Source organism: Grammomys surdaster, unplaced genomic scaffold (assembly GCF_004785775.1).
Source record: "Grammomys surdaster isolate TR1022 unplaced genomic scaffold, NIH_TR_1.0 239, whole genome shotgun sequence".
NCBI classification, from domain to species: Eukaryota; Metazoa; Chordata; class Mammalia; order Rodentia; family Muridae; genus Grammomys; species Grammomys surdaster.
In genome coordinates this window covers 9524579-9548250 of record NW_021604684.1, presented here as the reverse complement: position 1 = coordinate 9548250, position 23672 = coordinate 9524579, and the positions used below count along the sequence as shown (strand labels likewise).

General features: G+C 50.6%; 1 long non-coding RNA gene across 2 annotated transcripts; it reads right to left on the bottom strand.

Annotated features, from left to right (window-relative positions):
* Nucleotides 1–2115: 2115 nt before the first annotated feature.
* On the bottom strand, nucleotides 2116–22706 carry LOC114626757. Of its 2 annotated transcripts, none has more exons than XR_003712281.1 (4): nucleotides 22521–22706; nucleotides 10659–10767; nucleotides 8494–8652; nucleotides 2116–6376 (listed from the first exon to the last, which is right to left on the bottom strand). It is a non-coding gene; the product is annotated as an uncharacterized LOC114626757 (long non-coding RNA). The 2 variants fall into 2 exon arrangements; XR_003712280.1 differs by having other exon boundaries at nucleotides 8494–8627.
* Between the last annotated feature and the right edge of the window lie 966 nt (nucleotides 22707–23672).

Here is a 23672-nt window from a genome sequence, read left to right as displayed (position 1 = left end):
TGCACCACCAGGCCTGGTAGAAAGTATACTTTAAGATACAAAATCTTCTGCAAAAGCAATACACACTGGCCAACGATGATGTTATGTAAGTCCTAGAGAACAAGGAAGCCTGCCTTCCCAGAACGGGCCACAAGAGAGCGCCCTATGGCCCAGCCTGAGTCACCAGCCCTTTACCACGTTTCCAGGAGCAACTGCCCTTCCTCCTTTTTGTAAGTAAAGACACTCTAGGCTCTATATCTGGAAAGAGCCTGGGTTTGGGACACTGTTCTCCCTGTTTCTTTCCTCCCCAGGACAGAAGCCTGCCTCAGGGCACTTAGCGATGCCTGTGAAATTGTTCTGGTTTTAGGGATCAGTTGAGGCGTGGTCTCAGCTACACTAGCTGAATGCAGAGTTCTGATGAGTGCAAGCTGGGATCTCTTTACAGTAGGATTTCTCTGTCTGCTCTAAAAGGTGTGCCAGCATCAGGCACACTGAGCACACAGAAGATCTTGAATGAGTGAATAAAGATCAAGGTGAATAAAGACCCCCTAAACAAGTGGGGTATGGTGGTGCACACCTTTAATCCCAGCACTTGAGAGGCCGAGGCTGGCAGATCTTTGTGAGTTCGAGGCCACCTGGGACAGCCAGGGCTATGTAGAGAAACCCTGTCTCACCACCACCCACTCCCGAGAAAAAACTAAATAATAAAGCAGGACATCTCTGGGGTCCTGCTCATTGTTCCTCTTGTCTCTATCTGGAGACCCTGCAAAGCTCAAGTCACAGTGTGACTGTGACCTGCTGGGAGCTAGCTGGTGAACATTTTCATGAGGAGATCAAGTGGGAGCTCTAGAAGAAACAGCAAAGAGAAAGCCTGTGGTCCCTGAGAAGACTGTGGCGTCCTGCTGGCTACTGTTTCGCAGAGCTGAAAAGCACAGCAGTTTCGGAGGCACCCTTGGCCTTTTTAATGATTCTGGAGCCTCAGACCTCTCTTCAGGGAGCTGCTCAGGCCTTTCTCTCAGGCCCATTCTGAAGCACTGAGGATGTAAGGGCCCTTGACACCTGGGGAAGACCATGTAAGAGGGCTTGTTTTGTCTCAGTACAGTAGTTTGGGAGATCATGTGAGGCATGTGACTGTCTGTTTCCGATTGGGTTAGGATTTTTCAAGATAGGGCTTTTGTATATGTAGCCCTGGCTGTCCTGGAACTCACTACGTAGATAAGACTGGCCTCAAACTCACAGAAATCCTCCTGCCTCTGCCTCTGGAGTACTGGCATTAAAGATATAGGCCACCACTGACTGGCCATGTGACTGTTTTAAGTGTCCTGGCACCTAGTGTGGTGGTGTGTACCTATAACCCCAGCCCTTGGGTTTAGTCATATTTTATTTATGTGTATATTTGTTTGCAGGTGAACGGAGAAGCCAGTAGAGGTCGTAGCATCTCCTGGAGCTAGATCCCTGGAGTTACAAGTAGCTGTGAACCTCTCAATATGGGTTCTGGGAACTGAACCCAGGTCCTCTGGAAAGACATCCAGTGCTCTTAACCACTGAGCAGTCTCTGCAGTACAGCTCAACCCCAGTCCTCAGAGGCTAAAGCAAAGCAAGCTCAGTGACCATGTAAGCGGGGTTTTTTTTTTTTTTTTTTGGTCTAAATACAGTTGTTTGGGGGATCATGCAGCCTGGACTGCATGGTGAGACCCTATCTCAAAAACAAACAAACAAAAAAGAATATCTTTATGTGTTGGTTTTGTGGCCTGGGGTACAACTGAAGCTGTGTCGTTGCAGAGCTGGGCTTAAGGCCTGAGGTACTTCAGTATTACACACATGTGTGATGTGTGAACATATGATTTCAGACTGTGTTCTCTGGAGCAGATGGAGAAGGGATGCCATGTGTTAAATCCCCCAAGTCTTCTGTGGCCCTTGCTTAACTTTAGTGGTCCCCATCTCCCACAAACCTCTACCCTGAAGTACTTTGAGTCATGGCCTGGAAGTATCCTGAGACACCAGGAATGTGATGGGCAGCTTCTGACTGCTGTCTCTGGAAGTGTCTGCCAGGTGGAGGCACTTGGGGGCTAAAGCAGTGAATCATGGGAAGTTCTTTCTTGCCCCTATACTCCCAAGGAAGAAACAAGATACAAATCAAAGGTCCAGTACTTTATTACTGTTACAGAGCACAGAGAGGAAAGCTCACTATTCTCCCCCCACGGGAAAGCCATTGGGATGGGAGCAGCCTGAGGTAGGCAGGCCTGGTGGGTGGAGCACAGGAGAAGGGTGGAAATTGTTAGCATTGGCTGGGTACTGTCACAATTCCTGAGTGTGGCCTAAGGTAAGTGTCTTAATCTCTCTCAGCCTTGGGCTGCATGGCTGCTACCTCATTGGGTTGCAGTGAGAACTGACATGGTGCCGGGAGAGTCAAGAGCCACATGGTAAGGAACCAGAGAGTGGAGGGTGGTGGTGTCACCGTCAGCAAGTCTGCCATCCTGAGTGGGTCAGCAACAGCCTCTGAGTGTGACCAGGAAGGGGGGGGGGTCTCTCTTCAGAAATGTCTTCTGGATGCTTGCTCTGAGTACAGCCCCTGGGGACTGCCTGGTCTCTGGAAATTTGAGGCCACATCAGAAATATGAGGGTTGTGGAGTTATGACAGTTACCACCTCCACTGACTCAGCTCAACGGACTAGGGAGTGTTTAAGGATAGTTCTCAGGTACATGAGTGTGTGTATTCAGTTAGTGTCTTCTGTCACTGTCTACCCTATGATTATGAGACACTGTCTCTCGATAAACCTGAAGCTCACCAACCCTGGCTAGGCTGGCTGGCTGCAGATCTCCAGGGGTCCTCTTGTCCTTCTCACCAGCACTAGGATGATACGTGTGACCCCACAGCTGCTTTCTACATAGGCGCTGGGCATCTGAACTCAGCACTGTACTGATGAGCCATCTCCCCGGCACCTAAGTTCTAGTTTTCCTTTGCATTTATTTCTTTTTAGTGTGTTTGTGTGTGTGCGCGCGCGTGCGCACGTTAGCTGCACATGGCATGCTACACATGTGGAGGTCAGAGGACAAATTTCAGGAGTTGGTTTTCTCTTCCCACTACATGGGTTCTGGGAATTCCACTCAGCCCTCAGATTGGTGGCAAGCACCTTTGCTGGTAAGCTCTGCCTCCTCCTTCCAGCCCAAGTTCTATTTTATAGCTGGATTTCCATCCCTGCTTTTGCCTCCTGAGTGCTGCGATGAAAGGCATGTGCTTTATTTTTAATTTTTAATTTTTTTTGTACAATGAGCAAAGATTTACTAAGGAAAAACAAGAAGGAACTCCCAAGAGCTGGGGGGCAGGGAGCTATAAGGGAGTACCTGCCTCTACTTTTTCTTTTGACTCAGGCATTCAATTCCAGGCTTGAAATCAATCCCGTCTCTACCTTTTGCTTTCTAGGTGACCCAGCTCTTGTTTGGGCCTAAGGGAAAGCCAATGGTAAGCTGTGGAAACATCTCTGGAAGAGATAAGGGTTAAGCATGTCCATGGTTGTGTACAGGGGTCACAAGTGTTCCCGCAGTGGGAAGGGACACCACAAGGGGGCGCTCCAAATCATGTATTTTCTACCTTGAAAAACTCATTTTCCTGTGGCTGCCCTCCAAATCCAACTGAGATGAATGGTTCTTAGTTTACCTAACTGATTTAATAAACTTTTAAAATAAATTTACATATTACTTTCTTAATAATGTGGATATGGGTCTGTGGCCCCTCCTCACCACAAGGCCTACAAGGAAGGAATGTGGAAGGCCAGAGTAGAGGGAAGACTCAACCTTTGGTTCAACCACTGTGTCTTGAGACAAGTTTCTCAAGAGTGAGGCAGTTCTGAGGTTCCCACATCCAGCCTCCTGGGGATGTTAGGAAATATGGACACAACGAAAAGAAAAGCTATACAAAGGTCAGAAGAGCGAGCCCAAGACCGCTTACCTCCGATGCACCGCCTCCTCCTCCCTCCTCCCTGGGAGGACATGCCCGAGCGGGAAGGAGGCAGATCCAGCTGTTAAGCCATGACCTCAAGAACAGTATTTCCAGGAATCCCCATCTTAGCATCCAAGGGATTCCTGGGAAAACTGGACCGTGAGGACAAGGTGGGAGAGAGATGCCTTCAGCACGTGCCATGCCCCTAGGGGACCAGCAGTTTTCTCTGCATCCAGTCCTAGCTCTGGCAGCCAGTGTGGGGGTGCTGTATGCACCTTACTTCCCAGGATGCAGCTTCCTGCTCTGGGAAGAGCAACCAGAGCTCTGAGCGGCTTGGAAAGTACCTTCTCTGAGGTCAGGAAGCATTTGGGTCCAGTCATCCCTGCCCCTCCCCCTTGCCACGGCCGAGAACTCTGTTCCCACGCTCTAGTGAGGCCCTCCAGCAGGTCACTTAGATTCTGATCCTCACTCAATTGTACAGTGGCATAAAATAGGACCCACTGGGTGGGTGAGGAGCCATCACGAAGGAAGCGAGGCCATAAGACTCTTAGAAATATGTATGGGCAGGGGCTGGTGTGACGGCTCAGTGCTTAAAGAGCACTGGCTGCTCTTTCAGAGCTCCTGAATTCAATTCCCAGCAGCCACCTGGCACCTCAGGATCATCTCTAAAGGGAGCTGGTGCCCTCTTCTGGTGTATTTGTAGAAATGTGTGGTTCTGCCTCTGTTACTACAGCCGAGAGTAAGCAAGACCAGGATGGGGTCTGTTCTTTTATCTTACTCTTCTCTGTGAAGTGGGTCACCTTCCTCTAACCAGGCTTGGAAGGTTAAATACACATGGGTCTACCCCAGTGACTCTCCTCTGTTGCCCCTTGCCTCTCTGAAGCCTCTGGGACAGGGCAGACATTCGTGAGATGCCAGACTGGTTCTGGCAATAGCACAGAGCCAGCATTACGGCTCAAAGTGTAAAGACTGTGACTCCAAGCCTAATGTCTGGTATTTTGTGGTTATAACATGACAGTGTCATACTGTTGGGTTGCCAGGACCCTGTGCCTCTACCTCTAGGACTAAAGGTTATTAGGAAGTGTCTGATTTATGGAGACGAAGGGGTTTCAATGCAGACTCATATATAGTGGGTATTCACTATGCAGTGTTGAGAAGGATTCTGAGAGTGTGTTGGAACCCTCCCAGAACGGGTAGATGTAGCGTCTTTGTTAACAGGGTCTACTCTGGACTGGGGAAGTAGAGGCAGGGTGTTGGTGCTAGTGGCCACTGAGTCGATCAGCGCTTATTGTTACCAACGTCACAAGAGTGATCAGCCCTGGTACAGCCTGAGCCCATGAACATCACCACAAGCAGCTGGAGAGGAGTCTAGGGAAAAACCTCTCAGACCCACTATCCCATGCCAACACTTACCATGTCCTGTTGACGGCTGCAGAACATCTTCTCCCTTCCTGAGCTACAGTGCTTCATCTCAGACTCCCAACTGACCAGAGATGCAGCACTGCACCTCAGGCTGGGAGACAGGCGCTCCGCGTTCAGGCTGCGGCTTTATTCCTGGGCAGGAGAAGGAGTGTGAGCATGCGCAGTGTTCTGCCTCCTATCCTGGTCTCGACTTGACCTGGAACCCTCTGGGACTGAAATTTCCACCTTCACGTTCTTTGTCTAAGTTAGCTTTCTGGAGATAGATCCCATTCATTTCAAGCGTGCAGTTAATTTTTTTTTTTCAGTGCTAAAGATGGAACCCAGGGACTTGCAGATATTAGATAGCCTCTCTGGGCCTGCTCAACCTGTGGCTCTCGTGTTTGCCTCCCTCCCCCACTCCTCCTTCCCCATCCATCTCTGTATGTGCACTTTGGACAAATGACTGCTAGTGAGAAACCATCCCTTACTTCTTTAGATTCCAGGACATCTTCTTCATGGTCTCACCCATCCTTTGAGCTTTGTTTCTTCCTAGCTCTTAAGGTACAGTTTTCTTCTGCGGGCACTTTCCTTCATAAGGAAAGGGAGCCCGCTGGCTTCCCTCACCCCCGGATCAAGGCCGTGTTGAACATTGCTTGAGTAGATGGCTTACAATCCACCTCATCCTCTGTGGCCTTGGAGCAGTTTATCTCTGGGTCACCCCAGCTTACCTCTCCAGTTCCCTGAGGCCAGGGTCTATATATTATAACTTGGGGTCCCTAGAACCTGCCAATGACTTTGCACATGACCACAGACAGCAGATGATGCACAGTGACTGAGTGATCATGTGAAGGATTCCTTTTCTTCTGTGGCCAGGGCCTATGTGGGAACTCCCAGGTGAGCAGAGCAGCCCTTCCCCAAACCACCTGCTCACCCTGCTCTTGCTAAGACCCCAGGGTTTCCAGACAACCTTTTCTTCATGGTGACTGTGGTGGCCTCGATGCTGATGATACATACCTTCAGGGTTTTCTGAAGAGGGTAGGCAGCCTTTCCTCAGGACTGGAAAAGAACAGAAAAAAAAATGTGCACCTCCATTTTTAGAAACCCCACAGCTCTAGGCCTCCCAACAGGAATCTAGCAGCAACCCCAAGTTGGGGGTGGGGTGCAGGGGCAGTGGGAAAAGCTTCTCTGATTTGTTGCTAAGGTCAGGAAACTTCTGCCCCAAGCATCTACAGCCAATTCCCTCCGTCTGGAATCCTCAGAAACTTTCCATAGCCTTCTTACCGGGAGATCTGAACACAGGACTCTCTTGGAGTCTTCCCTTCATGACATTCCCCACAGCTCCCATGGACCCTGGGAAAGGTGGCACTGAAGCTGACCAAGGGACATTTCAGTAAGTAGCTAGGAGTGGTGGACACAGCATGGCTGGGTTGCTAGGAGCCTTCCCCGGGGTCAACTGTGTCCAGATCCCTTTTGCCTACACTGCTTTTGATTTCTGGGGCAGCAGAGGGAATGCATGGTCTTTGGGAGTTATTTGGTGACACACCATTAGCTTTGTCCCCTGTCTCTTTGTCTACCTTCCCCTCCCCCTTATTTTCCTTTTTGTCCTTCTTTCTTTTTAGAAACAGAAATGCATGCAGACCAGGCTAGTCCCCAAACTCATTCAGTGTGTAGAACTGTTGATCCCCCTGCCTCTACTTCTGGGATTCTGAGATTACAGGGATGAGCCACAATGCCTGTTGGCCTGGGGTCCTGGGTATGGAGAGGAAAGCCTGGCTGTTCTTTCTCTGACTTCTTCCTGAGGCCTGCTTATTTTAGGAAGGGGCTCCAGGTCGGGGCCTGACAAGCCACAGAAGCAGGTGACAGTGTGATACTGATGGTGCATCTTCATATTATTGTTTAAAACTCTGGAAGGCGTTAGTTTTCCATTTGTAACAAGCATTCCAGTTTACGTACATAAAAGGATTCACCTTTGCAATAAAATGGCAGACAAAAGTAAAAAACAGGACATCCAATGATTAGGTCTGGGGCAGAATGCCAGAGCCTGTCCTACCTTCTGGATAGCTTGTGTGATTGGAAATGATCACCTTAGGTAGAGGACCAGGAATGGGGGTGAGGCATTCTAGATTTGCAGACAGCTACTCAGAAAGGGGAAATGAGAGTTGATGCAGTCCCATAAAGGATAAAGGAGGGACGGCAAAGATTTTACATCTTCTCGGTGGGACACAGGAATCAGACAGAAGGTGGTCCATCTTAAGGAGACATAAACGGGTAGACAGTATGGAGAGGGAGGTGTTCAGCCAGGAAAGGTCTTTGCCTCTTCTTCCTTGTCCCATCCCTGGATAAAGACTGTCTAGCTCTGTCCCTGTGATTCTAGAATAATCAAGCTGGTGAATATTTAAATGCACATATTCCCATAGGTCCCCAAGGCTCCAAGGAAATAGAGTTTTCCCCAAGGGTTAGGGTGCAAGGTACCATGCTGGGCTTCCTAACTCAGAGCAGCCGGACCTGGTCCCTCACCTCAAACTCCATGCCTGACATCTCAGTTTCTTAGTCCTCTGGGTGTGGGGCAGCTCATTCAGCAGACCCAGCACCGTCTCTGTGTGCTTAAGGAGTGTGTCCCTGCACTCCTAGCTAAAGCAGCCGTAATACTGTTCTTGTCCTTGCGGGGCACAGAAGGCTGAAGGGGAAGGAAAGCACTCAAGGAGGGCATGGGGGTAAACTCATCAGAACTCCAGTGAGCCTGTGGAAAGACTGCCAAGAACTTGTGGCCAGGGAGGTTCCTTCCCCCACCCCTTGAGTAGCTCGAAAGGCCTCCTGGAAGGGTGGGGTGGGGTGGGGACTGGGATTGTGGGGAGGAACAATGGGATGGGAAGAGATGCCTTTTCTCTCTAGGCCCAGGAACATACATGTACTGGGCTGGTAGACAGAGCTTGTCTGGACCACGGGCTCCCTCAAATGTAGCCTCACTGAGAAGAGGCATTTGAAGGAATCTTTCATTTACCCCAAGAAAGGCTCCTTCACCCTGAGGTGCCGTTGGAAGATGAGAGAGGCTTGGAGATCCAAGCTCTATCTCTGGAGAGCAGAGATATTTCTCACTGGGCCCCTTCATCTCCCAGGCTTGGTTCTCCATTCTGTTAAAGAGGTGGCTGAACCAGGTAGACTCCAGAGCTTACCTGGTGCTCTTGGTACTGGCTCTCAGCAGCTTGGGGGCCTTGCCCGGGAGTAGCCCGCCTTTCTTCCTTTTCCCATGTCTTCAGAAAATGTCTCCAGGCTAGGGGATCTCTGCCTTCTGTCTGTTGGGAAGCTCCTGGGAGGGGTGAGAGGAGGGGAGGCTGAAGGAGAAAATAAACAGTGGTTGTCTGGATAGTCTCGCCAGGCCCAGGCAGGACGCTCTGTGGCTCCTGCCCTTATATGGCAAGGCTGCTCTGAGCTAGGAACCCTGCCTGTCATTCCCACCTCAGGCACCACTCAGAGGACGGAGGGCCACCACTGGTCACCTGGGCTGCTGTGAGAAGACAGGCATGACCTGGCACGTATGCTGGAAATCACCTATACACACTGAGCGGCTTATCTTGGCTTTTGATTGGTGTAGCCAGTGGGAGGGATAATACATGAGAATATGAAAAAGAATTAATCCTCAGCTATGAGACGAGGGTAATCGTTCCTCCATTTTGCAGAAGAGAAAACAGGCTCAGAGAGGCTAAGAGCAACGACGCAGCTGAACAGGAAATGAGGCTTTAACTCAGGCTGTCTGGTATCAGGGACTGGTATCTGGCCTGGGGTTCTGAGTTGACTGCCTGGATGCAGCATAAAGGGGCAGATTTGGCTATCACATGTGCTCTGTAGAAAGTCGATTGTGTTGGAGGTGTGCCCCTGGGAAGCCAGGGAAGCCTCAGTGTTCCACAACGCAGCCTAAGGGAAACAGTTCCGTTGGACGGGGACAATAGACTATTTACTGGTGTCTTCAGCGTGTCACACCGGGCCGCTGCAGATTAGGGCCTCATAGAAGGGCTGTGCAGAAGCACCAGATGAACAAATTGCTGGTCACAATTCCAGCTCTGCAGCCTGTCTTAAGGATCAGTTGAAGCAACAGGTGAGAAAGCAGGGAACATCTTTAAGATGGCTTTTCCTCTTCCAAGTGGCCTCTGGTGTCTCCCTGTGCTGATGTCTAAAATGAGCAGCTCCTCCTCTGTCCTGCTGTGGGACTCAGGGCCCAGGCCCTAGATTCTGATTGGAACCTCAGGCTAGGCCAAAGTCCCAGGCCAGCAGCAGTGACCGTGGGAGTGACTATGGAGGGAGGCCCAAGGGGGTGGGGGTGGGGGGTGGACTGCTGGGAACGGCTCAGAAATGTGCCTCACACAAGCACTAAACATCCTGTGTGCTCTCAGGCCAGCCCTGGAGCCTCCCTCACCCCATCCATCATCCTGGCATCTTCTGCAAGGCTCCTTCCTGGGACTGGCTAGGGGAGGGATTGGGGGGCCTAGGGGCTGACTGTCCCCGTGCCAGAGAGAGTGCAGCTGGCCACTCTACAGGCCTGCTTAATGTCCGCTGGAGGGTCACAGAGGAGGTGCCTGCAGTCTCCTAATCCAATTTGTTTACACGGGTCTCTGCAGCTCATTGGCTCCCAAGAGGAGACCAAGTGCATGCTGTGTTGGGGTGCACGTTCACACACATGTGGAGGCTACGCAGGGGTGAACAGGTGGGCTGTGTTATACAAGCTTTGTCTCCCATCTACAGAACTGTGGTTCCTCTCTGTAGCCCTGCCTCCCCCTTCACCTCCAGTTCTTCCTCTGTTTATTCCATCCCTGATAGACGTCTCTACACAATTCTGACCTCACAATTCTTGAGTGTGCACCTCCCTTCTGGGCCTCAGTTTCCCTACCTGTCTTATGGAGGCTCTACCACTGCTCTTTCCTGGGTGCTACCAAATGCAGGATGCTGTATGATCAAATCCCCGCAGGGCTGCAGGAGCACCTCCACCTCTGGGATCTGCTGTTACCAATAGCACAATGCTTGCCCAGAGCCCCAGGACCCCAGCTACTGCTCCTACAAAGCTCTTCCATCTCTAAGGAAGGTGGGGTGAAGTGGGAAGTGGGGTGAGAGATGTTCTCATGCCTGTTGGGTCCCCTCTTCTTTGCTCCATTATCCCACCCCCATCCCAGCCTCCCGCATTACCGAAAGGCCGCCCTTTGGCTAGGTTCTACTCTTAGAGACTCCCAGCCTTGGTTTCCTGGTCATTCTGAGCACTAGGATGGGGAGCTTGTCTGAGGGTCCCTAGTTATTTATAGAGTTACCTGAGTTGGGGGTGTATGTGGGGGCAGTGAAAGGGAGAACTTACAGATCTGGGAGCTGGGTGGCTATCGCTGTCCCTTCTCAGCTTCTCAGGAAGATTCCTCTCTGGGGCTCTTCTCCAGTGTAGGGAGAATCCTACCAGCCATTACTCTTGCCTGAAAAGAACAAAGGATTTGGCTCGGTCAGAAGTGTGTTGGATCACCCTGTGACCAGAGTGCTGAACTCCAAGGGCCTGGCCCACTTATAGCCCAGAAGCCTTGAACTGACTTGCTGAGGTTTGTCAGGCCCCATGGAATTGTCCTTTGGGTCCTACATGGCCACAATCACTGCTGTGTCCCCTGGTTTTCCAAGGATATAGAATGACCCCTGAATGGTGCATATATTGCTGAGGTGTGTATCTCTGTGTGAGTGTGTGTATGTCTCTGTGTGTGAACAAGGCTTTGCAGTTTGCTCGAGGTAATGACCAGAATCCAAGGCAGAAAGAAGCCAGGCTCAGCTGGCTAGCCCCTGAGCTTGGATGGCTATAAAGGAAAGTTCACATGGTCAAGATCATTGCCAAAACTGGGACCTTCTCCCATGGAATAAGCCATAGCTGTTCCTTCGGGAGAGATTTTCTACCTTAGCTTCCCTTTGTCAGCTCCCTCCCACACACAGGTTCCAAGGCTCTTGACTCCAGGATCTGATAGCCACCATATGCTTGGACAGAATAAAGGAGACGTAGGCTCTGTTTTTGAATCTCATCCCTGGCACTTCCCAGCTGTGTCTGTGGACCCTTGTCTTCACTTGGCTTCTGACAGTCAGAGGCAGCAGAGAGCAAACACAGCTCTAGGCACGTGATAAGTGGTGAATAAATGTCTGCAGTTTCTATCATTAGCATGGTAAGTGCAGGGCCAGAGGGGCACCTAGAAATGTGGATTCTGGCTGCAGGAGCCGCCACTGCCTGGCCCCTCCTCGTGTTCCCTCCTGCACAGCTTCCCGGGGCTTCTGTTCCCAGAGCGCCCTCAGACCCTTGTCACCCTGTAAAGTTCACCAACCTCACACGCTCCCTACTTCCTCCCCAGGGAATGAAGTTCTGGGACTCTTGAGCAAACCCTGGGAATATAGCTTGAGGTGGAGATCAGCAAGGAGGGTAGGGGGAGGGAAGAGAAGGAAGAGAAAGAAGACCCTGGCTCCTCTGGAACCCCAAGCCTTGCCTCCAGCAGCTCAGATCCTGGGGAGAGAGGAAGGCCCAAAATCTGGGGAGAGGAATGGTTTTCTGCACAGCTTCCCTTGGCTTTTCCAAGCAAGGTGGAGGAGAAGAGTCAGGAGTTCTTGATGCACCTCCCCATTGCTAAGAATGGTTGTCCAAGTCTCATCAGGATCTTTCTCAGTGCCATTTGACAAGTGAAGAAACCAAGGGTCTCGGAGCTCACAGCAGTCCCTCAAGGTCACCGCCACATAGCTCATTAGTCTAGGAGTCCCAGTTGGCCCCGTGCAACCCAGCACGCACTGTCCTCACTCCCCCGAAGCCCAGATTGCCTTGCTTGTCTTGGAGGAAAGGAGCTTGAGAACAGAGAAAGCATTTTTAGTGTGAACAGAAATCATCTGGGCCCTGGCCAGGCCACCAGACACTGGAAGCTATGGTTGTCTTGTGGTGGGCGTAGCTGTCCCTTTCCTATGGCATGTCTCCCTTGTTTGTGGGATATTTGTTTAAACAAACAACCCAAAACGCCATTGATATTATACACATTTTGCTTCTGTTCTCTGTGTCTTTTGGGTTTGTGTATATGCTCGTGTGTTCCTGTGCGTGTGCGTTTGTGTGTGTGTTTGTGTGTGTGTGTGTATGTGTGTGTATGTGTGTGTGCTTGTGTGTGCATGTGTGTGAGTGCACGTAGCATGCGCTTGTGCATGTGTATGTACATGTACCAGTTAAGTGTGAAGACTGGAGATTGCCATTAGGTGTCATGTATTGCTCAGTACCACTTTTTTTAAAAATTTAATTTATTTTAAAGTATGTCTCTGTGTATGTAAGTGCTTGAGAAGCCATAAGAGGGTGTTGGATCCCTGGGGACTAGAGTTACAGATGGTTGTAAGCTGCTGTATGGGTATTAGGGATTGAACCCTCATCATACGGGTACTGGGGATCTGAATCCAGGTCTTTGCTTCTTGCTTGCATGGCAAGCACTTTACCAGCTGAGCTGCCTTCCAGCCCATCCTGCCTGCGTTGTGAAGAATAGGAATCTCCAGGGTTGTAGGGCTTCACAATGTTCAAGCTTCCTGGATATTAGGCACGGGTTTCTTCTGGACTGTTTAGGACACTAAGATTAGTAGGCAGGGATAAAGCTCCTACAGATATAATCCCTGCAATTTATGTGCATGGGTCTTCGGCTCTCTGGGTGTCAGGAGCTACGCATGCAGGACATGGCGGCTGAGAGGGGGGCTTCATGGAGTCAGGATTCTCCTAACCCTGACCCCATCCCCTTTTGCTCATTGCTTGACTCAAAGCTAGTCTCAGTGAGCTGCACCGGGACCTGAAATCTTGAGGCATCCTGGTCTCGCACCCTCGTTCAGATAAGAACTCTGAAGCGAGGAGAGGCGAAGCAAGGGATACAAAGGGAGTGCTTGAAGTCAGGGATCCAACTGACATCCAGCTAGGGTCTTGACCTCAGCTATGGACTGAAGGATGCCATTGGTGGACACAGGGGGCCTCTGGGAGGAAGAGGGGGGGGCAGAAGAAGGCCCTAAGTCCCCTGGCTTTGAAGATGGAATAATCATGACTTCCTTCTTCAAATAGCTTTTGGCTCTTCCTAGAAGCCAGATGGCGGATGTTTGGAATGTATGTTGTAAATACTGTTTCAGGAGGGGGCGGGGTACAGATGTGTCACTTTCTTCAGTAACCAGAAAAAGATCTGAGGGAGGGACAAGAAGGAGGAAGCTGGCTGTGAAAGGATCTGGGTAGAAGAGAAGGGCACAGAGAGGAGAGATGTGTGTGTGTGTGTGGTGAGTGGTATATGCATGTGTGTGTGTAGTGTGGTGTGTGTGTGTGTGTGTGTATCTGTGTGTGTGATCTATGTATGTGTGTGTGTGTGTGGTGTATGTGTGGTGTGTGTGTGGTGTGTGTATGGGATATGTGTGTATGTATGGTGTGTGTGTATGTGTGTGTGTGTGTGGTGTGTGTGTGGTGGAGTGGTATATACATGTGTGTGTAGTGTGGTGTGTGGGTGTGTGGGTGTGTGGGTGGGTGATCTATGTATGTGTGGAGTGTGTGGTGTGTGCAGTGTGTGTGCAGTGTATGTGTATATGTGTATGTGTGTGTATGGTGTGAGTGGTGTGTGTGTGGTGTATGTGTGTGTATATGGTATGATATATGTATGTGTAGTGTGTGTATGGTGTGTATATGGTGTGTGTGTGGTCTGTGTGTATGTGGTATGTGTGTGTAAGGTGTGTGGTGTGTGGTCTGTGTGTATGTGGTATGTGTATGTGTATGTGGTGTGTATGATGTGGTGTGTGTGTATGTGTGGTGTGTGCAGTATGTGTGTGTGTGGTATGTGTGTATGTGGTGTGTGCAGTATGTGTGTGTGTGTGGTATGTGTGTATGTGGTGTGTGTGTGTGTGGTATGTGTGTGTATGTGATGTGTGTGTGTGTCGTATGTGTGTATGTGGTATGTGTGTGTATGGTGTGTGGTATGTGTATGTGGTATGTGTTGTCTATGGTGGTGGGGTAGATACTGATGGCCACAAAGGAGGGTAAAGGGAAGGAGCCAGCAGCAGCTGGGGAGGGGGCTGTGGCGCAAAGGGACAGCTCCATCTTGGGTTAGGAATAAACCCTACATCTAAAAATAACTCAGCCTTTCTCCCAGCAGGGCTGGCAGCAGGGTTGAGAAAGGCACACTTGCCCTTTTATGGTAAGAAAAAATCCAGATTCTCAGAGGCAGGCTGGGCTGGAGCCTACAACTGGATGAAGCCCAACCATGGGGTCTAGGGTGGGATAGGGCTGGTGGGGCTGCAACTTGGTGGGATTTCCTGGTGTGAGTCTCCTATTGTCTGTAAAGAAAGAGTCAAGTTAGGGGCAAAAGAGGCTACCTGGCTGTTGGTATTGGGTTCTAGGAAAGCCCTGGGGTATCTGCTAGATGCTAGTATTGGGTCCTGGGTATCTTTGGTTCACACAGTTCCCTGTTTCCAGGAAGGGAAAGAAATTAGATTTCTTGTGCAGGAGTTCAAGACACCAAGGCACACTGACCCAAGTTCATACCAGGTTGGCTTTTGTGCCCATTGTTCTGGAAAGCACTGTTGACAGTGGAAAAAGCCCCAACCTGGAAGTCACAGACCCTGCTCCTCTTCCAGTTTTGCTTTGTGACTTTGAATAATCTGCTGACCCTTTTTGGTCTTAGCTTTCTTCACTGGGATACATTTTATGTATTATTTATTTTATTATTATTATTATTGGTTGTTTTTGAGATAGCATTTCACTATATAGCTAAAGGTGTTATAGAGCTCACTATATAAACCAAGGTAGCCTTGAACTCACAGAGACCCACTTGCCCCTCTGCCTTCCAAATGCTGGGACTAATGGTGTAAGCCATTATGTCTAGCTGACTGGGATAATTTTAAATAGCTTCTGAGAACACACATACTCTCTGCCTCTGTGACCCCTCCCTCTCTCTCTCTCTCTCTCTCTCTCATACACACACATACACACACACACACACACACACACACACACACACACACACACACACGGTTTCATATTGCATGGTTCAGGCTCACCTTGAACTCACTGTGTATCCCAGGCTAGCTTTGAGTTCAACCTCCTCAGATTTCTGAGTACTGGATGCAGGCGTGAGTCACCACGCCAAGCTTGCTTCCACGCTTTTTCTCTCTCTGGGAATTTCTTGGCTAGAAAGCAAAGCTTGGGCATAGAAGACTCTGTAGGCTGCTGTTTTCTTCCTGCGGCCCACCCACTTCCTGTGCCAAACCTCCGGAGTAAATCTCGGATGGGTAAGGGAGCAGATCTTAGGGGGAATTCTCTGCTTTCCTGGCTCCTTGGGTTTAGACCTTATTGAACACACCGAGGCCAGAAGGTACCTCTTGTTCAAGGTCATATGGAGATCTAGGCAGAATCCAACAGAACCAAGGACTTCTCTGTCCCAGTCTTGGGGATTCCTTTTGCAGGAGGCTCCCTCCCATTTATAGTTCCAATAGCTTGTGGGGGGGGGCATCTCTGGCCATATAAAGGGACTTGGAAGACATACCAGCAGGAATTGATAGTAAGTTGCTATTAGCTGACAATGAACCATGACATGTCATGATTGGATACCTGAATCTACTCTGTCCCTGCCTTTAATTTGAGGAGTCTCAGAGTCTTCAACATTGGCTAGAAGGCAAAGGAGCTCTAAAGAATGCATCTGCTTGGACAGTGTGATCGTGGAGAAGTCTTTCCTCAGCTTCTTTATTATGTGAGGAGACGGAGCTTTGGTGCTTATATACCAGGAACATCTTACCAGGAAGCCACAAGGATACCAAGGCGAGGACATAAGAAGGTCTGTTCTGGTGTTAGTCAGCCTGAGGCAGGGGGTTGTCACTCAAGGTCCCCCCAAAGCCTCTTCCCTTTATTCTAGGAAGCCTGGACCCCCCCTCTGCCCAGCTTGAACCTGGGTCCAGGAAGCTCAATTGGTGAGCTTATCCTTACCCTGCCCATTGGCCTGGCTGATGTTTAACTCTGCTGTTCCAGGACTCCTCCCAGACTTGGCTGGTCCCTGGGCATCTTCCCTGGACTGTCCACCTCCCTAGGCTCTAGAAGGTAATGGGATTCCTAGAGCTGCTCCTGAACCCTAACGCACTATACTGACTTTTGTGACTCAGCCCAGGGAAGCTGTTTGCTTCCCTTACCAGCTTCTTGCCACAGCCACATCTGGGGAAAAGGCAGGAGCAGAAGAGGGAAAAACTGAGACATGTTGATCATAAGTCAGCTGCTTTCCTGTGACCCTGCTGGAATCTCCATGCAGACTCTCTGGAGCGTGTGAACACAGCCTCTCAGAGACTCTGCCCCTTGGTCTCACTCCTGCACAGTAGGGAGGCCATTGGATGAATGGTCCCCAGAGACCCCAGAGATCTTGTTCTCATAAACAGGCCCCAGGTCTCTCTGGTCAGGCCTGGAGTCCCCTGGGAAGACAAAAAGATCACACTACGATAAAAGGAAGTGGGGGGGGGGTAGGGGAGCCCAAGAAACCCGTGTGCAAAGCCAGGGCAGAATTGACGTCATATCTGGCTAGGATCTGACATGCAGGCAGCCAGGGACTTACGTTCCATGGCTGTCCCGTGGCAGCCTGCGTGGGCATGTGAAGTTGCAAGGCTGCTGATGGGAAAGGCCTCATAGGGTCACCATTGCTGTCATTGTTCTGTGTCATCATTGCTAAGCTGGCATGCTTCTTGGGATAAGAAGCTCACGATTTCCAAATCACCTCCTCCCTCTTTGAGTAGATCCCTCTAGTGTGAAGATGCCTCTGACATCTCTGGGCCTTCATGCTCTGTCCTCTGGACTGCAGAATTCCTGCGCCTCAGAGAGCTCATGAGATGTTTGAAGTTGATGATTGTAGCCTGCCGTCTCCCTGTCCTGACTCTTTTTCCTCTCCCCTGACATCTGAGCAGTACTTCTCTGCCATATTCCCTCATCTCCCTGCTCCTCTGGGGGTCTTGGTCTAATGGTGCTTTGAGGACAGGGACAAACAGATTAAAAAACAAACAAACAAACAAACAAACTACCATCAGAAACCAAAAAAGCTATCTGATGGCTCAAGGCATTTTAGAGTCCCAGTCTCTCCCTTTGCCTGCTTCCTGCCCCAGCTTTTAGAGCCCCTGAAAATCCTGAAAGCCCCTTTGCAGTTCTGCCTTTTAGGACGGCAGGCACCATCCCTTCTCCTCCCCACCCTGTCCCCCTTTACTCTTCTACCTGGCACCTTCCTTCCAGATGGAATCTTGGTGACTACACAGACTGGCCATGAGCTGTCCCCCTCTCATGCCGAGTGGTGCCATGCATCAGGAAGAGCTCAGCAGGCCAGGGTGCTTTCTCCAGTGTAATAGCTGCAGAGTGGAGGCCAGGCCCTTGTTCAGTTCACCTCAGAGGATAACCTAGGTTCTTCAAGGTTGGTGGCTGTATGTCTGAGATCTGCTGGCTCAAGGAAGGCAGGCAAGTGGCGGTTGTTATCATGGCCACTATCTAGGCCAGCAGCCTGGTTTGACTCTTCCCCATTCCTGTTTGGCTAAGAGAAGCAGAAGAGGAGGGGAAGGGAGAGTTGGTCAGGAGGGGCAGGGTTCTATCAATCACCGTCCCTGTGATACAGCCAGGGTCCACCCGGATATAGATTGGCATGGCTCTTGAGAGGTTCTCAGGGTGGGGTCGCCTTTCCTAGTCTTGGCCTAGCTCACTGTTCCCTCTGCAAGACTCCAAAAGGCTATGTGGGGAAAAGGCTGATGAGGTCTCTAAGGGGACGCAGACCACCTAGCAGGTGTGCACTAGAGTAATCTGGCTGGGGTCTGCATTTTCTGCCCTCAGCTGGGCTGTCGTTGAGAGTGGAAGTGGGCATGGGGGAGAACGCTGTCAGCGTAGTTATTAATTTTTCAGCATAGTTATTCTTAATCTAGAAGGCACACAGCTTCCTCCCCAAAATGTCAGGTGTCCCATAAAGGAGGCAAATGCTGGAACTGATTCAGATTCATAGCCTTCTTGGCTGGTTCTAGAAAATAGCAACTAAGCCTGTGGACTCAGCCCGATTTGGAGCTGAGTTCCAATTTTGCCTATTAACCTGTAGGCTTTGAGTAAATGATCAGATCTATCTCTCTGAGTGTCTGGCTTATTCAGGGATGAAGGTACTTACCTCAGGGTACTGGGCAGGGAGGCCTTGATACATAGGAATTTGGGTAATGTGGGAGATTGACCGACTGGGAATGGAACACATGACCTGGAGCTAAGCAAGCGCTCTACCAAGGTACCATGGGCTAACAACATTCCTCAGTGTGATAACTGTTTTCTGAGACAGGGTCTCATGTAGCCCAGGCTGGCCTTGGGCTCACTGAATAGCTAAGGATGGCTATGAACTCCTGATCCTCCATCTTCTACCTCTGGAGAGCTGCCATTATAGATATGTGTACTGTGTTGAAAATTGTTATTTTTGAAGGAACAAAAGCATATTATTCCTTAGCATCCAAGAAGCTAGAACTCAGCAGGGCATCCCCTCCCCAAGAAGCTGTGTGGGGTTGTAGCAGCTACTTTTTCTTGCATAATCCTTGTGTGCCAGTCATTACTCCATGGGCTTCAAAAGCTCCTAGTCCTCTAATCCAAAAGGCTCAACAAACTATCCTTGTTAAGTACCTTAATCTCCCAACTTTACAGATGGAGCCTTGGAGGCTCAAGGAATCACAGTTGCTTCCAGGCCAAAAAAAAAAGAAAAAAAAAAAGCAAGATTTAGAACCAAGCAGCCTGTGTCGACCTGGCCCCATGATCCCAGCATCCACCACCCCCACTCCGTGACTTCACATTGTTTTTATAGCACTTTGATTTTATCTGCCTCATTCCTTCATCTTGGACACGGGAAATATCTCCAAACCCCAGCCTCTGCAGAATTCTATATCTGTGACAGACCCAAAAAGTGGTTGAGGGAGCTGGGCTGTGTGGGAGAGAGGACAAGGCCTCTGTGCACCAGGCATGTCTCAAATCAGAGCAAAGGTTTGTGGTGCAGCGAGGCTGCCACCAACAGTCTTTTGCAAGCAGGAAAATGGCTGGCCCTAGAGCCCTCGCAATGTGTGCTGATGCCAGATCCCTGTGGGGCCTGTCTAAACAGGCTGTTAGCCAAGGCTGCCCCCTGCTTCTATCTACCAAAGCCCTACGGCTCATCCTTAGGTACTGGACCCAGGGTACATCAGGATGACTGATGCTCAGCCTCCTCCTTCCTTCATGGTGTTCCTAAGTACCTGTGTGGACAAGGATCAGCAGCCTCCAGAATACACATAAATGTGCCTGCCTCCCTGCCTCCCTCCCTCCTTCCCACCCTCCCTCTCTCCATCCCTCCCTCCCTCCTTCCTTCCTTCTTTTATCCCCACCTCCCAGCCCTTCTCTACCTTCTTTTGCAGTGCTGGGAATGAACCAAGGGCCTCATATATTCCAGACAAATGCTTTACTCCTGAGCTATCCTCAGCCCTCTTCCTTAACATCATTTGGTGTATACAAAATAAAGTATGTAATGTATATATTTCAAGAAATCCCATCACTTCTAGTGTGGTCAAGATGAGGGGCCCACTCAGTGGAAATAGCCTGATGACTTCTTGTGTCACCTTCCAGCCATGCCCTGGACCCAGCAACCCCACTCCAGGTACAAACTGAGAAACTCTGGCCTCTGTGTACGGGAGGTGTGTTTAAAACTGAATAGAAAACAGAGGGCAATATTTCTCACAACGCCTCCTTTTCCTCTTTTGTTCTTTCAGGATGTAGCCCTGGCTGATTTGGTTGTCTTGAACTCACTGAGATTCCCCTGCCTCCAACTCCTGAACGCTGGGATTAAAGGTATGTGTTACTGTGCCCAGGTTTCTCATGGTTCTTTGAGCCACCCAGGACCTGGAAGTGACAAGACCACCGCCAAGGACCTTGAAGATCTACTCTAGGGAATCATCTCACCTGGGGAGTCACTCAAAGCTGGTTCTGTCTGGGGAAGCTTGGGGTCTGGAACTTTCTCTTCAGTAGAGCTGTGTGTATTAGCTTTTCTCTAGAACTATCCAGGTAGGAGAAAGGACTGAGGTTGGCCACAGAGCTATGGTGTGGCTGGGGGGACTAGAGAGTCTCTTCTGTTCTGAGACAGTGACATGGCTGAGAGTCAACAGTAGCCTTAGAGCTGGCCTTTCATCAAGTCCCAGTACAAATCCTGGGACTGGAGTCTCCCACCCCCACCTCCCATGTCTGGCTTCCTCATCATAACTCTCAGGGGTTTGGGAAGGCAGCTGAGAGCAATGACGGTAGAGCTGGGTTGATGCCTCCTGCCTAGTTTCTAGTGGTGAGATCTTGGGTGGGCTGTGGTTTTCTCCTTTATAACCAGGGAGTCAGTTGACTCTTCCTGAGAATAATGGAAATAATAGAAACCGTGTAGCTAGTGTCTGGCTCTGGGGGGTGGCCCCATCCATAGTTCATCTGTGAGATTTATTGGACACTTCCTAGGAAGACCACGGTGGCCGTAGCAGAGTGAGAAGTTAGAGGGTTTTGGTGGTGACAACACCCTGGGACAGCTAGCACACATATACAGTGTCTTACCTCTCTGTAAAATGGGAATAACTGCACCTAGCTCCCCCAGTCCCGCAAGGCTTCAATGAATATAAAAGTCTCAGGTTAATGGATCTCCTAAGTGCTTAAGAAATGAAAGTGATGTATTTCTTATTCACAATACCTGAAGGATTCCCTGGCTAGTTGGTCACACATTCTGCGTCAGCTCTGAGCTATACTTCTCAGGGGCTTACAATTGCCCAACTGTGTCCTGATTGCTCTCCGGCTCTGGGGACTTGCAAGGCTGATTCTTAGTTCCGAGCAGAGGATGAGTGCAAAGGAAGCTGTCTTAAGCTTGTTGCTTTCTGACCCTTTCCTCTGACTGGGATTTGTCCTACCTTTCTCTCTCTAGGGCACTCTGGGCATCTCATCCCTCTGTCTCATTTCCTCTCCATAAACGAAGGTGAGGCTTCTGTCCCTTTGCGGGACTTAGGCTGCACCTATTCCACAAAGGAAGAAGCCTAAGCTGAGGTGGCAGATGACTAGATCAACCGCTTCTAAAATGTAAACAAGCCAGAGTCGGACCCTCTCAGGGGGAGCTCAGTGCTTCCTTCTGAACCATATGGCCTTGGGTGACCAGGTGCAAGAAGGAATGGATATTGCACAGTCTGAAGCTGGAGGACTGTGATCCATTCTGGGCCCAAGTTTTGGATGCTGCCTGTGTTCCAATCTGAGCTCTGCCTGGCCCCCACAGTACCCAGCACAGGCCTTCCTTCCAAGGCCCTAGAAGCTTTCTGTGATTTCTTCACCCCATTCCTGCCCTGAGGTCCTGCAGTCATGGCTTATTATATCAGACATCATCCCTGTGCCCACCAGAGGCAACACAGCACCCTGGGGAGGCCAGATCCCTTTAAGCTAGATGCTCTGGGAGTGTTCCCTGTCACTTTCAGCTCAGCCTCAACAGCTCCCAGGGCTTTGACCAACTGCTTGGACTCAGAGTCTATGGTCAAAGATGGATGTAGCCCAGGAACCTCCTGAGGGGACTTCCCCCAAATGGCTCAGAAACCACACCCTATGTCTCCTGACCATTTGGTCCAGTCAATTCCTTACACATCTAGACAGGCAAGCTGGCTCAGAGAGGGATAGGTACCTGCCTAGAGTCACATAACCCAGAACTGAGTACAGATCTGGGATCGGAGCTCAGCTCCTCCCCACTCCCTTCTACACACAGCCAGCACCCCGTCCTTCTAACCCTGTGTCTCCTTCTCCCTGGGGGCTTGAGCTTACACGACTGTTTCCCCAGCTTTGGCTTATGGATCCATTATCTGGAAACAGTTTTCTTCAACTGGAGCCCCAGGTCCTTGGAGCTGAGGAGTGAGCACCTGATATAACGGAGAGACAGGGAAAACTGCCCGGATGTGGCACGGTGGGAGACTGGCCTGCCAAGGACATCAGCTTAGCCCCTAACTCCTCATTCAACAGAAGCAGCCAACAGGCCCCTAGGACTACAGCTGCTCAGGGCTGGGTCCAGGGCTTAGAGATCACCAGATGCAGCCCTGGTACAGATAGGGAAACTCAGATCCAGAGAGGCAGAAGGCGCAGAGCAGTTAGGCAGCAGGGACGAAAGCCCCTGGAAGGAAGCCCCAGAGACCGGCGCAGGGACCCATGTCTGTGGCTGGTCCTTACCTTGACTGGTGTCTGGTCCAGGGATGACTCTTCGGAGGAGGAGGCCCAGTCTATTTGGGGTGTGGTTGTGGGTGTTACTGCTTCTCAACTAAGTTCACTTGGGTCTGGCACCTCTTGATGCTACAGGGGCATTTTTAAGCAACTGGCACAGGACCCCCCTCTACTCAGCCCCTTGCCCGTGGCTCTCTGGCCACCGAGGCCTCGCTGCCTTTTACCTTATATGAGCTGAAGAAGCAAGCCTGGTGTTGGGGCAAGGCGGGTGCTGAGTCCTCCCTGGGTCCCCCATTGGCCAGGGCGCCAGCCACGTGACTGCCTCGCCTTGACCTGCCCCTGGTGCCGAATGTTGCTTTTACCCCCTAAGGAAGGAGTGGTTGACAATTTTCATATTTCTTCTAAATTTGGAGGTTTCAGACAATGCTGAGGGCTTGGCTCCAGCCCCCAGAGCCCATGTGGAAGTTATTAAACTGGAGAAGGGCAGCAGGGGGAGGAGGAGGTAGGGAGGAGAGGAGGAAGAGAGTGGGGGACGGACTTCTGAGGGTTGCCAGTTGTCAGCCTGGGAACTCAGCAAACTCCTGGGAGAGAGCTGTGTGTGTGAGAATTTCCTTTTTCTCTTGCTGCTCCGAGTCCCAGGACGGGGACCAGGGGCCCTGAGATGTTTTGAGAATCCAAGAGGAGGACAGCAGTTGAAGCTTCTGGGGCTCGACGGGTGATGGGAACGGCGACACATGGCAGGCCCTAGGGAAGGCAAATCTCTTCTCCAGAAATCCAGTACCTTGAGCAGCTGCTCCTGTCCCTGTGCAAAGGGGGTCCAGGGCCCACAGTGAGGCTGCTCAGATAGGGCAGGCTTTTGTAGTCAGGCATGCCCTGCTGGGAACTCTCTCACCCTAAGGAACAACCACAGCCTCTTTATTTTTCAGTGTCTCAGGGTATGGGCTAGGTGGTCTAGGACTCTCAGGTCTGGGTGCAGAGTTTACAGGCATGCATCGCCACACCCAGCCGTAGGCCTGCTCCTGCTCTACTGACAGACATCATCTCTGAGAGAACTGTGGGCTGTCCCTATCACAGGCCCTCTCCCATCTTCTTAGGACTCTCCTCACACGTTCACACTTGTCTGCCTGGTTTACCACAGGCTCTTCTATGAGGTAGTGACTT